Source organism: Macrotis lagotis, chromosome 2 (assembly GCF_037893015.1).
Source record: "Macrotis lagotis isolate mMagLag1 chromosome 2, bilby.v1.9.chrom.fasta, whole genome shotgun sequence".
Lineage (NCBI taxonomy): Eukaryota > Metazoa > Chordata > Mammalia > Peramelemorphia > Peramelidae > Macrotis > Macrotis lagotis.
In genome coordinates, this window is record NC_133659.1 from 226,725,341 (window position 1) to 226,737,992 (window position 12,652).

Genomic DNA, 12,652 nt, shown 5'->3' on the forward strand with positions numbered 1-12,652 from the left:
AAACAACTGATGTGGAAAACAGATGAAGAAGAGATTATATAAGAATTGTCAGAATCTCTCAAAAATTTTGATTAAAAAAATTCAGACTTCAAGAAATTAGTATGGAATATTGCCTTGAAGTTTTACAAAAATTGAAAAAATCCACCAATCATTAACTGAAAGACATCCTAAAATGAAAACTCACAGATAAATTATAACTAAGTTTCAATGCTTCCTTGTCAAGGAGAAATATTACAAGCAATTAGAAGGAAACAATTTAAAATTGTGGAGGTAAATGGCACAGTGGATAGAGTACCAGATCTGGAATCAGGTAGACTTATCTTCCTGAGTTCAAATCTGGCCTCAGATTAGCTGTATGACCGTGGGCCTAGTCACTTAACTTCGTTTACCTCAGTTAACTCATCTGTAAAATGAGCTGGAGAAGGAAATGACAAACCACTCCAGCAACTTTGCCAAGAAAACTCGCAATTAGAGTCATGAAGAGTTGAACATGACTGAAAATGCCTAAACACTAACAGTCATAATAACACAAGATTTAGCAATTTCTCTATTTAAAAAACTGAAGGGGATGGAATATTATATTTCTAAAAACAAAGGAGCTGGGTTTGCAGTCAAGAATAACCTATCCAGCAAACCTGAGTATAATCATGCTAAGGAAATAATATTTAATGAATTAAAAGACTTTCAGGTATTCTTAAAGAAAAGACTAGAACTGAATAGAAAATTCAACTTACAAGAATCAAAAGAAACAGAAAGTAAACATTAAAGACTAATTACAAAGGATTTAATAAAGTTAAGCATAAAAACTTTATATTTAAGTACAGAAAAGTAGAAATATCAGATGCATCTTTCTACATCAAAGTAATAAAAATTGCATTTAATAAAGGACCATAGAAACAGATTAAAAATTATTTGGAGACTAAATAACAGAATAAATCATAGAAATAACAGATAATTTTGTTAAAGATAATTATACAACATTTCAAAACTTGTAGGATGCAGAAAAAGCAGTAATCAAAAGAAATTTTGTATTTCTATATACTTATATCAATAAAATAAAGAACAAGTTTATTAACTGAGTATTTTTTAAAATTAGAAAAAAGAAAAAATTAAACACCAAGTTGGAAATCCTGCAAATTAAAAGTGAGATTAATAAAATTAAATATAAGAAGACCATTGCACTAATAAATGAAACTAGGAGTTTATTTTATTAAAAAGTTAATAAAATAGATAAACAATTGGTTAATAATTTTTTGGAAAAAGAAAAGAAAACCAAATCACTAGTATCTAAAATCAAAAGGGTATACACTTATAATACTTATAAAAACTAAAACTGCTCAGAAAAACAGAAGAGAAAATAGATTATCTAAATAAATCTATTTTAAGAAGAAATTGAACAGACCATAAATTAGCTTCCTAGAAAAATAATCAGAACCAGATAGATTAATAAGTGAATTCTATCAAATATTCAAAAGATGAACTAATTCCAATATTGAATAAACTATTTGAAATAATGGACTAAAAAGGATTCCTACCAAAATCCTTTTATGAAACAAATATGATGCTGAAACCTAAACTAGGAAGAGTAAAAACAGAAAATTATAAACCAATTTCACTAATGAATATCAAGTTGCAAAAACCCTAAATAAAACACTAACTAGAAGACCACAGCAATATATCCAAAGATTATTATTAGCAAGTGAGATTTATACCAGGAATAGAGAACTGATTCAATAAAAGGAAAACTATTAACATTATTGATTATATCAATAACAGTTAACAAAAATCACATGATTATGTCAGTAGATGAATAAAAAGCCTTTGACAAAATAGAGCAATTTAAAATACTTGAAAACATAAGTATAAATATATTTTTCATTAAAGTGATAAGAATCATCTATCTAATAACATCAGCAAGCATTATTTGTAATGGGAATTAACCAGAAGACTTCCCAATAAGATCAGGAGTGAAACAAGGACTTACATTATCACCATTATTATTCAGTATTGTAGTAGACATGCTAGCAATAGCCATGAGAAGAAAAAGAAATTGGAGGAATCATAATGAGCAATGAGATAAGGAAACTGTCTTTTTGCAAACAATATGATAGTATACTTGGAAAATCCTAGCAATCCAACTAAAAATCTAATTGAAACAATTTTCAGCAAAGCAGCAGATTATAAAATAAATCCACAAAAATCATCAACATTTCTATATAGTACCAACAAAACTCTGTAAGAAAAGATAATAAGAGATAGTTCATTTAAAATAACTATAGACAATGTAAATACCTGGGAGTATACCTGCCAAAGTGAACCCAACTATAAACATAATTATAAAATACTTTTTTACATAAGGCCAGATTTAAATAATCAGAGAAATATTAACTATTCATGGGTAGGCTGAACCAAATAATAAAAATGACAGTTCTACTTCAATTAATCTACTTATTAAGTGTCATCTCAATTAATTTACCAAAAATTATTTCCCTGAGCTAGAAAAAACAATAACAAAATTCATGTAGAAAAATAAAAAGTCAAGATTATCGAAGAAGCATTAATTTTTTAAAAGGTAAATTAAGGAGGTCTAGCAATGCTAGATCTTAAACCATATTATAATGCAGTAATTATCAAGATTATCTGATACTGGCTAAGAAATAGCATGATGGATCAGTAGAATAAAGCAGATATATAACACACAGTAGTAAATGATTATAGTAACCTTTATGTTGAATAAATGTAAATATTTAAGCTTTCAGGATAAGAATTTATTATTTTGTAAAAATTGTTGAAAGCAGTCTGGCAGAAACTAGTTGGATAAAATGGATACATGACCTAGACATAAAGGGAAATATAAATAAATTAGAAGAACATGTGTCATATTGTCTGTCATTATATGGATAAGAGAAGAATTTACAAATAAATGAGAGAGAATTTTGTGGGATATAAACTAGACAATTACATTATGTTATAAAGGTTTTATATAAATAAAAAATATAAATTGGGGGGGGCAGCTAGGTTGCACATTGGATAGAGCACCAGCCTTGGAGTCAGGAGGACCTGAGTTCAAATTGGGCCTCAGACATTTAATAATTGCCTAGTTGTGTGACCTTGGTCAAGTCACTTAACCCTATTGACTTGCAAAAAGGAAAAAAAAGAAAAGCAGAAACTTGGGGGAAACTTATTGACAGTTTCTTGGGTAAAAAGCCTTATATCTCAATATATATATATATATAGTTACTTTGTCAAATTTATAAGAATACAAGTCATTTCCCAAATTAATAAATGATCAAAGGATATGAATAGTCAATTTGGGGAAGAAATCAAAGCTCTCTCTATATATATAGTTTTATTAAAATGTTTTAAATCATTGATTAGAAAAATTCTAAATAAAATAACTTTTGAGATGCCATCTCACACCTATTAAATTAATTAATTAAAATGATAGAATGAGGAAATGATTAATTTTGGAAAGGATGTGGAAAAATTGAAAACTAATTAATTGTTTCCAGAACAATGAACTGATCCAACAATTTTGGAGAACAATCTGGAATAATGTCTAAAGAGTTATAAAACATTGCTTACCCTTGATCTAGCAATATCACAATAAGGTCTGTTTCTCAAGGTGATCAGGGAAAAAAGGAAAAGAATCTATATTTCTAAAATGTTTTTAGAAGCTCTCTTTGTGGTGGCAAGGAACTGGAAAGTGAGGGGATGCCCATCACTAGAGTATGGCTGAATAAGTATGTGATTGTGATGGATTACTACTGTGCTGGAGGAAATAATGAGCAGGTTGATTTTAGGAAAACCTAGAAAGACTTGTCTGAAATAATGAAGAATGAAATGAACAGAATCAAGAAAATGTGTACATGGTAACAGCAATATTGTTCCAAGAGTAAATGTGAATAACTAAGCTTTTCTGAGTGATATGAATACTTATATCAACCACAAAGGTACTATCAAGAAAGATGCTATCCACCTCCAGAATAAGAACTGATATTTTTTTATCTTTCTCAAATATTGACCTTCTCTAGTGTAGGGTTGTGAGGGAGGGAATACAACTTGGAATTCAAATGTAACAAAAATAAAATGCAATAGTTTTTTTAAAACAGTTACTAGCCCCAAGCTAATTGGCCAACTTCTGCAATGGAAAAGTAGCAAGCATTGGTGCCAGTTGACCTCCCAACTCCGAGACTTGCTTTTACCTTAAGGGTCTCTAACTTTGTGTCTAAGGCAGACACAAAAAGAAAATAGATAGTATTTTATGTGTTGAAAAAACATTAGATCAACACATAAAATACTATTCATTTAATCATTTCCTTGCCTGGAGGATCCAGGATTAGATAAGCAATTTGGCTGTTGTACCTCATGACTCAGTTTTACCATTTTTATTTTGTTAAGTCAACATGAATATTTTAGAACCCTGGGTAAATGTAGGTAAGGAGTTATATTGAGTCCCATATATGAGTAAGGGTTGTCTTTCTCTGTGACTCAAAGCTAGACTCTTCTCTCCTGACCCGTATTTAAGGGAGACTTTAATTCCTGCCAGGAGGGGAAGGAAGAGGTTGGGGCCAGAGACTAGTACTGTGTTTCTGTGTGTGTGTGTGTGTGTGTGTGTGTGTGTGTGTGTGTGTGTGTGTGTGTGTTAGGGCATATGATTAAGTTTGAGCTAGTTTATTTTTGTCATTTTTTAGGGCAGGGCTGTCCAATCTTAAGTTATCTTAGGGCCACATTAAAATAAAATAATTATTCAAGGTCCCACCCAGAATAAAAAAAAAAACAGTTCACTAATATAATATTTAATTTGTAGTCTTACCTTATATTTAACAAGTACTATGAAAAGTCTTGATACTTTTAACTTCTTAAAAAGTGGGGGAACGTGCATCATCAATGTGACAGGTGAAAGCAAATACAAAAAAAAAGAGAGAGACAACACAACAGTATAAAGGTAGGTAAATATTGACTAATCTGCATCCTATAGACTGAATGCATCCCACAGATAATTGAAAATTCCATACAATGTATTCTATCCATAATACTGCTTAAAATCACCAAAGAAAATTAACATCAGGGGAGACTAGGTGGCGCAGTGGCTAGAGCACCGGCCCTGGAGTCAGGTGTACCTGAGTTCAAATCCAACCTCAGACATTTAATAATTACCTAGCTGTGTGACCTTGGGCAAGCCACTTAATCCCATTGCCTTGCAAAAACCTAAAAACAAAAAAAAGAAAAAAGAAAATTAACATCAACAAGATTATTTCTTAGTGATGGAATTTAAAAATCTAATAGGCATTCCATGCAAATTAAGTATTTTATTTTCCCTCATGAAAATTAAAATGAAACAGACCAGTCATATAAAATCGCACTGCAGGTTATATGCAACCTGCAGGCCATATTTTGGACAGCCCTCTTTTAGGGGAAGGAGGACCCCAAGTTCTATATCCAAGGCTTAACCACTTTCCCACCAAATGCCAGTTCTTTCCCACTAAATACCATTTCCACAAGGGCAGTGAGGTAGAGCTGTGGATAGAGCACTGACCCTGGAGTCAGGAGGACCTAATTCAAATCTGACCTCAGACACTTGACACTAATTAGCTGTGTGACCTTGGACAAGTCATTTAACCCTGACTGCCTCTCATCCAGGGCCATCTCCAGTTGTCCTGATCTATATCTTGACCCAGATGGTTCTGGAGGAGAAAGGGAGGCTGGTGACTTTGAATAGCACCCCCCAACCAACTCCAATTCACCTACATGTCATAGCATCACCTCCCTGATGTCATGGTCTTCTTCGAGAAGGAAGAACAAGCATCACATCACCAGTTCCACCAGAGCACATCCTGAATTCAAGAAAAGACTTTTGTCCAAATCATGATAAAACAGAAATTAGAGAAGTTATATATATATATATATATATATATATATATATATATATATATATATATATATAAGAATATATGCCAGAGAGATAGTGAAATAGTTCAACCAACAGAATATGTAGCAAGCAGAATTAGGTAGAGATTTAATGGAATTGACAGCTCTGTGCGTGTGTTCCTAGGCTCTTCTTCAGCAACCTGAAGGAGGGCTTGTGTTTTCCATCTTCTCTCTCAAAGTTAGAAGCCAGAAGTGCCCCAAGCAACTTGAAAAACACTTGAAGCTGAATGAGTCTCAAAGGGGACTACCTCTGAAGAGTCCTGAAGGGGATTTTCAAAGGCTGAAGCTCTCTAGTGTCTTGTCAACTGCACCACCACAGGGACAGGCAGGATATTAATCTTCACCAAAAAAGGAGAGAATTCCAAACCAATGGCAGGGCTTTAGAACAGGGATTACAAGTCTATTTGGCCACATAGTCACTTCTTTACCTTCCTAAGTAGTGAAAAATAGCAAACTGGAGTGGAGGAATTTCTGGGTAGGGATGATTCAGAGGTATATTTGGCAATGTGTGTTATAAAGAACAGAAAATATCAATAAAAAGTTTTAGAAGAAAATGATTGTCTAAAAAGAGTGGTGACCGCACCTATTTTGTCTTGAAAAAATGATTCATTACCTTATGTGCTTGGTGAGTTTGTGTTCCTTGTTTTAGTCAAGCTGCTAGAAAGCAGATGGATTTATCCTTTTCTTTGATGTATTCAAAACACAATCAAATGAACAAATGATGGAAAAATCTAGGTCTAGCAGAGACTTTACCCTTAGTGCCTTACTCAGATTATATACCTCCTCTACAAAACCTTCCTCTATAAAGTTCAAACAGAAATGAGGTCACTGATATCTTTCAGAATATTTTTTCTATCTCTTTCTATACATTTACTATTTTTTTAATTGAATTTTTCTATTTTCCAATTTTCTCTCCCTCCCACTTTAGCCCCTGGCATTGAACAATAAAAATAACAAAACCTTTCTAACAAATATAGTCAAACTATACAAATTTCCATTCTGTTCATATAGAAAAATATATATTTCATTCAATATTTAAAGATTATCACTTTTCTAGCAGGAAATGGGTAACATTTCTCATCTCTGGTCTTCTACTATCATAATTTTGTTATTACATTAGTGAGATTGTTTTTCAAAGTTGTTTTTATTTATTATGTTGTTATTATATAAAGTGTTCCCCTAGTTCTGCTCACTAATCTCTGCAACAATTCACAAAGATAGAAGTTTTCTCAGTTCTTTTGAAGCTCAAAATTTTATCATTTATTATAGATGAAGTCTATTATATTCACATATTGTAATTTAACTATTCAATTAATAGGTGGATATCCCCTTATTTTCTTTTTTTCTACAATAAAAAAGCTGCTGTAAATATTTTTGTACATGTGAGTTCTTTCCTTCCTTCTTTGACTTCTTTGGGGCATATGCCTAGTAGTAATAACACTGAGTCAAAGGACATAAACAATTTAGTGACTGTGGACATAAAAATGCTTTATAGAGTGGTTGGACACATCCACAACTCTATCAACAATGTATTAGGGTATCTGAAGCCAGCACGACATTTGTCATTTTTCTCTTTTATCATCTTTGCCAATGTCTTAAAAATTGCTGAAATATTTATTTCTCTAGTTATTAGCTAACATTTTTAAAAATATGGTTAGCTTAGATTTCTTCCAAATAGGAAGTCATTATCTTTTGGGGAATGACTCTTAGTTTTCTGAACTTGAATCAATTCCTAATATATCTAGGTATGAGAACTTTATCAGATAAATTTGCTACAAAGACATTTTCCCCCCAATTTCATGCTTCTTTTTAAAATTTTTGCTGCATTGGTTTTGCTTAAGCAAAAAATTTTAATGTTATTAAATCAAAACTGTCCATTTTTTCTTCTGTAATTTTTTTCTATCACTTTTTTGGTCTTGAACTCTTTCTCATTTATAGATTAGAAAGATAATTTTCTATTTAGTCTTCTAATTTACTTATGATGTCACCTTTTATATTTAAGTTATATTGTATCCATTTGACACTGATTTGGGGGTTTTTTTTGAAAGACAATGGGGTTAAGTGACTTGCCCAAGGTCACACAGCTAGGCAATTATTAAGTGAGGTCACATTTGAACTCAGGTTCTCCTGACTCCAGGGCCAGTGCTATATCCACTGTGCCACCTAGCCACCCCCTGGAATTGATTTTGATATGTAATTTCTGGCAAACAGCTCTCCCAAAGTTTTTGTCAAATAGTAAGTCCTGTCCCCCAAAGGTCTTTGAGTTTGTAGAATCCTACATTGTTGTGCTTTTCATCTCTATTCTCTCAATTTAATCTCTTCCATTCTAATCATTTTGATGATTACTATTATGTAGTATAGTTTCATATCTAGCACTGCTAAGTCCCTTCTTTTTTTTTTATTATATCTCTTAGAGATCCTTACTCTTTTATTCCTCAGTAGAAACTTCTTTATGTTTTCTAGCTCTATAAAACATGCTCTTTTTCAACCCTTAATAAATAAGTTAATTTAGGTAGTATTACCTTTTTTTATTATATAGTTTTAGTCAACCCATGAACAAATAATGTTTTTTCTAATTATTTAGGTCTATATTTTTGTAAAAAAATGTATTTTGGATATGTTTTGATAAGGATATGTCCTGGTAGATAGACTCTCAAATATTTTATACACCCTGTAATTATTTTGAGTGGAATTTCTCTCTATTTCTTCTTGAGCAGCATTATTGGTAACATAAAGGAAAACTAAAGATTTCTGAGGATTTATTTTATATCCTGTATCTTTGATGAATTTATTGTTTCAATTAATTTTACTTGAATTTCTAGGTTCTTCTCATTGACCACAATAGCAAAAAACAATTTTTGTCTTTTTAAGAGTTTATTCTTTTTCTTATTTTAATGCTATATAGTTAACATTTCTAGCACTATGTTAAATAGTATTGATGATAATGGGCATTCTTACTTTACCATTGATTTCATTAGAAAGGTCTTAACTTTTTTCTATCATATATATTTGCTTTTGGTGTCAGATATTGTTTAACATATTAAGGGAAAATCCATTTATACCTGTTCTTTCTAGTGTCTAACAGAACTTGGTGTTGAATTTCATCAAAATCCTTTGCAGCATCAGTTGATATAACTATGTGGTTTTTAATTGGAAAATTGGGTGATGCCATTGATCTGGAGCCAGGAAGACTGGAGTTTAAATCCTATATCAGATACTAAGTAGCTGAGAAAAATCTCTTAATCCCTTGTGATTCTATAAAATGGTAAATATGATAGAACTACCTTGCAGCACTGTAACATTAAGGATAAAATTAGTTAATATTTGTAAAATGTTTGGCAAACCTTAAAGCACTATATTAATGCTGGCTGCTATCATATTATTTGTTATTAATGTGGTTTATCTTCTAAGCCTGGCTATTTGCTAATATATTTATTTAAAATTTTTGTAATGTTCATTAGGTATTGGTCTACAGAAGGTTCCCCCCCCCTCTGCTTTATCTACTAGATCTAGGTATCAGTACCATATTTGTATCATAGAAAGAGATTGGAAAAACTCTCTATTTTTTAAAAGTTTATGTAATATTATATTTAATAGTCTTAGAATGTTGGATAGAATACACTTGTAAATCTAAGTTTTTACTTTTGGAAGTTCATGTATGACTCACTCCATTTCTTTTGCTGATATTGGGTTATTTAAATAATTATTTTACCTTCTGTTAATCTAGATTGTTTATGTTTTGTAAATATTCATTTTTCTAGGTTATTTTTGCTAGTAAACAATTGGGTAAAATAATTTTGTATGATTTCCTTTATTTCTCCTGCAATTGTGAATTATACTTGTTTATTTTTTTATTTGAACAATTTGGTTTTCCTCTCTTTTAAAAATCAGATTTAGGGGCAGATAGTGGATAAAGCACTGGCCCTGGAGTTAGGAGTACCTGGGTTCAAATCTGATGTCAGACATTTAATAATTACCTAGCTGTGTGGCCTTGGGCAAGCCATTTAACCCCATTTGCCTTACCAAAAAAATCAGATTAACTATCTATTTTATTAGTTTTTTTAAAAAATTTACAATTACATGATCCATATGACATCCATTTTTATAAGATTTTGAGTATCACATTTTTCTTCTTCCCTCTTTTCTCTAACCCCTTCCCAAGAGAGCAAATGATCTGAAATACTTTATATATGCACAATCATGTTAAACATTTTCCTATTAGTCATGTTGTAAAAGAAGAACTAGAACAAAAGAGAAAAAGCAAATTTTAAAAAGTGAAAATAGTAAGCTTTGATCTGCATTTCTCTAATTCCTTCTCTGGATGTGGATGACATTTTCCATCACGAGTCTTTTAGAATTGTCTTTGTTCATTGTCTTGTTGAAAAGAACTATATCTATCTGATCATTACATAATGTTGCTCTCAAGTTATACAATGATCTCCTGGTCCTACTGACTTCACTCAGCATTGGTTCATGTAGATATTTCTGGGTCTTTTCTGAAATTCTTTGCCTCGTGATTTCTTACAGAATAATAATATTCTGTCATATTCACCATAATTTGTTCAATCATTCCTCAATCAATGGTCTTCTCCTCAGTTTCCAGTTCTTTGCCACCATAGAACGAGCTGCTATAAATATTTTTGTATATGTGTATCTTTTCCCCTTTTTTATGATCTCTTTAGGATATAGACACAGGAGTGGTATGGTTGGATCAAAGGGTTATATAACCCAGTTTTTTAACCTTTTGGGAATAGTTATACATTGCTTTCCAGAATGGTTGAATCAGTTCACAGATCCACCAACAGTACATTTTGACCCAGTTTTCCCACATTCCCTCCAACATTGATTATTTTCTTTTTTTAGTCATATTGGTCAGTCTGATAGGTATGAAGTAGTACTTTAGAGTTGTATTAATTCGCATTTCTCTAATCAATATTGAGTTAAGACATTTTTTTCATATGTCTATAGTTAGCTTGAATTTATCTGAAAACTGCCTGTTCATATCCTTTGAACTTTTATCAATTGAGGAATGACTTACATTCTCATAAATTTGACTCAGTTCTCTATATTTTAGAAATGAGACTTTTATCAGAAATGCTAACTGTAAAAACTGTTTCCCAACTTTTGCATTCCTTCTAATCTTGACTGCATTGGTTTTGTTTGTGCAAAATCTTTTTAATTTAATTAAAACTTTTCCATTTTTCATGCTATAATGTTCTCTATTTTTGGTTGGTCATAAATTTTTCCCCTCTACATAGAATTGACAGATTTACTATTCCTTGTTCTCCTAATTGGCTTATGATATTACTCTTTATTTCTAAATCATGTATCCATTTCTTTTTTTAAATTTTTATTTAAGGTAATGGGGTTAAGTGATTTGCCCAAGGTCACACAGCTAAGTAATTATTAAGTGTCTGAGGCTGCATTTGAACTTAAGTCCTCCTGACTCCAGGGCCAGTGCTCTACCCACTGCGCCATCTAGTTGCCCCTACCATGTACCTATTTCGACCTTATCCAGGTATAGGTGTGCAATATTGGTCTATGCCTAGTTTCTGCCACACTATTTTCCAGTTTTCCCAACAGTTTGTTAAATAGTGAGTTCATTTCCTGGGAGCTGAAGTCTTTGGATTCATCAAACAATAGATCAATATGGTTATTTACTACTATTTCTTTTGTACTTAATCTATTCCATTGATCCAGCCCTCTATTTCTTAACCAATACTAAACAGTTTGGATTTCATTTTATAATATAGCTTTGGATCTGGTATGGTTAGGCCATCTTCTTTTGCATTTTTCCCCTATTAATTCTCTTGATATTCTTGATCTTTTGTTCCTCCATTGAATTTTGTTACTATTTTTTCTAGCTCTTTAAAATAATTTCTAGCTATATAAAATAATGATTGGTGTGGTATTGAATAAGTAAATTAAATAGAATTATCATTTTTATTATATTAGCTTGGCCTACCCATGAGCAATTGATATTTTTTCAGTTGTTTAGATCTGATTTTATTTGTGTGAAAGTGTTTTGTTATTCTGTTCACATAGTTCCTCAGTTTGTCTTGGCAGGTAGATTTGTTATCTACAGTTACTTTAAGTGAAATTTCTCTTTCTCTTGCTGCTGGGCTTGGTTGTTAATGGGGATTTATTTTATATCTTGCAACTTTGCTAAAGTTATTGTTTCAAGTAATTTTTTAGTTGATTTTCTAGGGTTCTCTAAGTTAACTATCATATCTTCAAAGGATGAGTTTTGTTTCCTCATTGCCCATTCTAATTCCCTTAATTTCTTTTTCTTCTCTTATTGCTAAAGCTAATATTTCTAGTACAATTTTGAACAACAGTAGTAGTAAGGGGCAATCTTGTTTCACCCCCTGATCTTATTGGGAATGCTTCTAGTTTATCCCTTTTCCATATAATGCTTACTGATGGTTTTAGATGGATGTTATCATTTTAAGGAAAACTTCATTTATTCCTCCTATACTCTAGTGTTTTAATAGGGTGCTATATATTATCAAAAGGTTTTTCAGCATCTATTGAGATAATCATATGATTTCTGTTAGTTTTGTTATTGTTATGGCCAATTATGCTGATTGTTTTCCTGATATTGAACCATTCCTACATCCTATTTTACTAGATTTTTAAAAGTCCTAAGTTTTATATACCAATTCACTGGTTTTCTTTTCTTCTAGTTTTATTTATCTCTGCTTCAATTTTCAGATTTTAC

The 12,652-nt window shown here is 31.4% G+C and overlaps 1 long non-coding RNA gene across 1 annotated transcript in view; it reads right to left on the bottom strand.

Annotated features, from left to right (window-relative positions):
- LOC141514311 (uncharacterized) overlaps positions 1-12,652 on the bottom strand; it is a 117,430-nt gene that overhangs the window by 9,508 nt on the left and 95,270 nt on the right. Inside the window, exons 3-4 of the long non-coding RNA XR_012475991.1 lie at positions 5,752-5,837; positions 5,161-5,211 (exon numbers count right to left, since the gene is read on the bottom strand). This is a non-coding gene — a long non-coding RNA (uncharacterized LOC141514311). The remainder of the gene's footprint in view (positions 1-5,160; positions 5,212-5,751; positions 5,838-12,652) is intronic.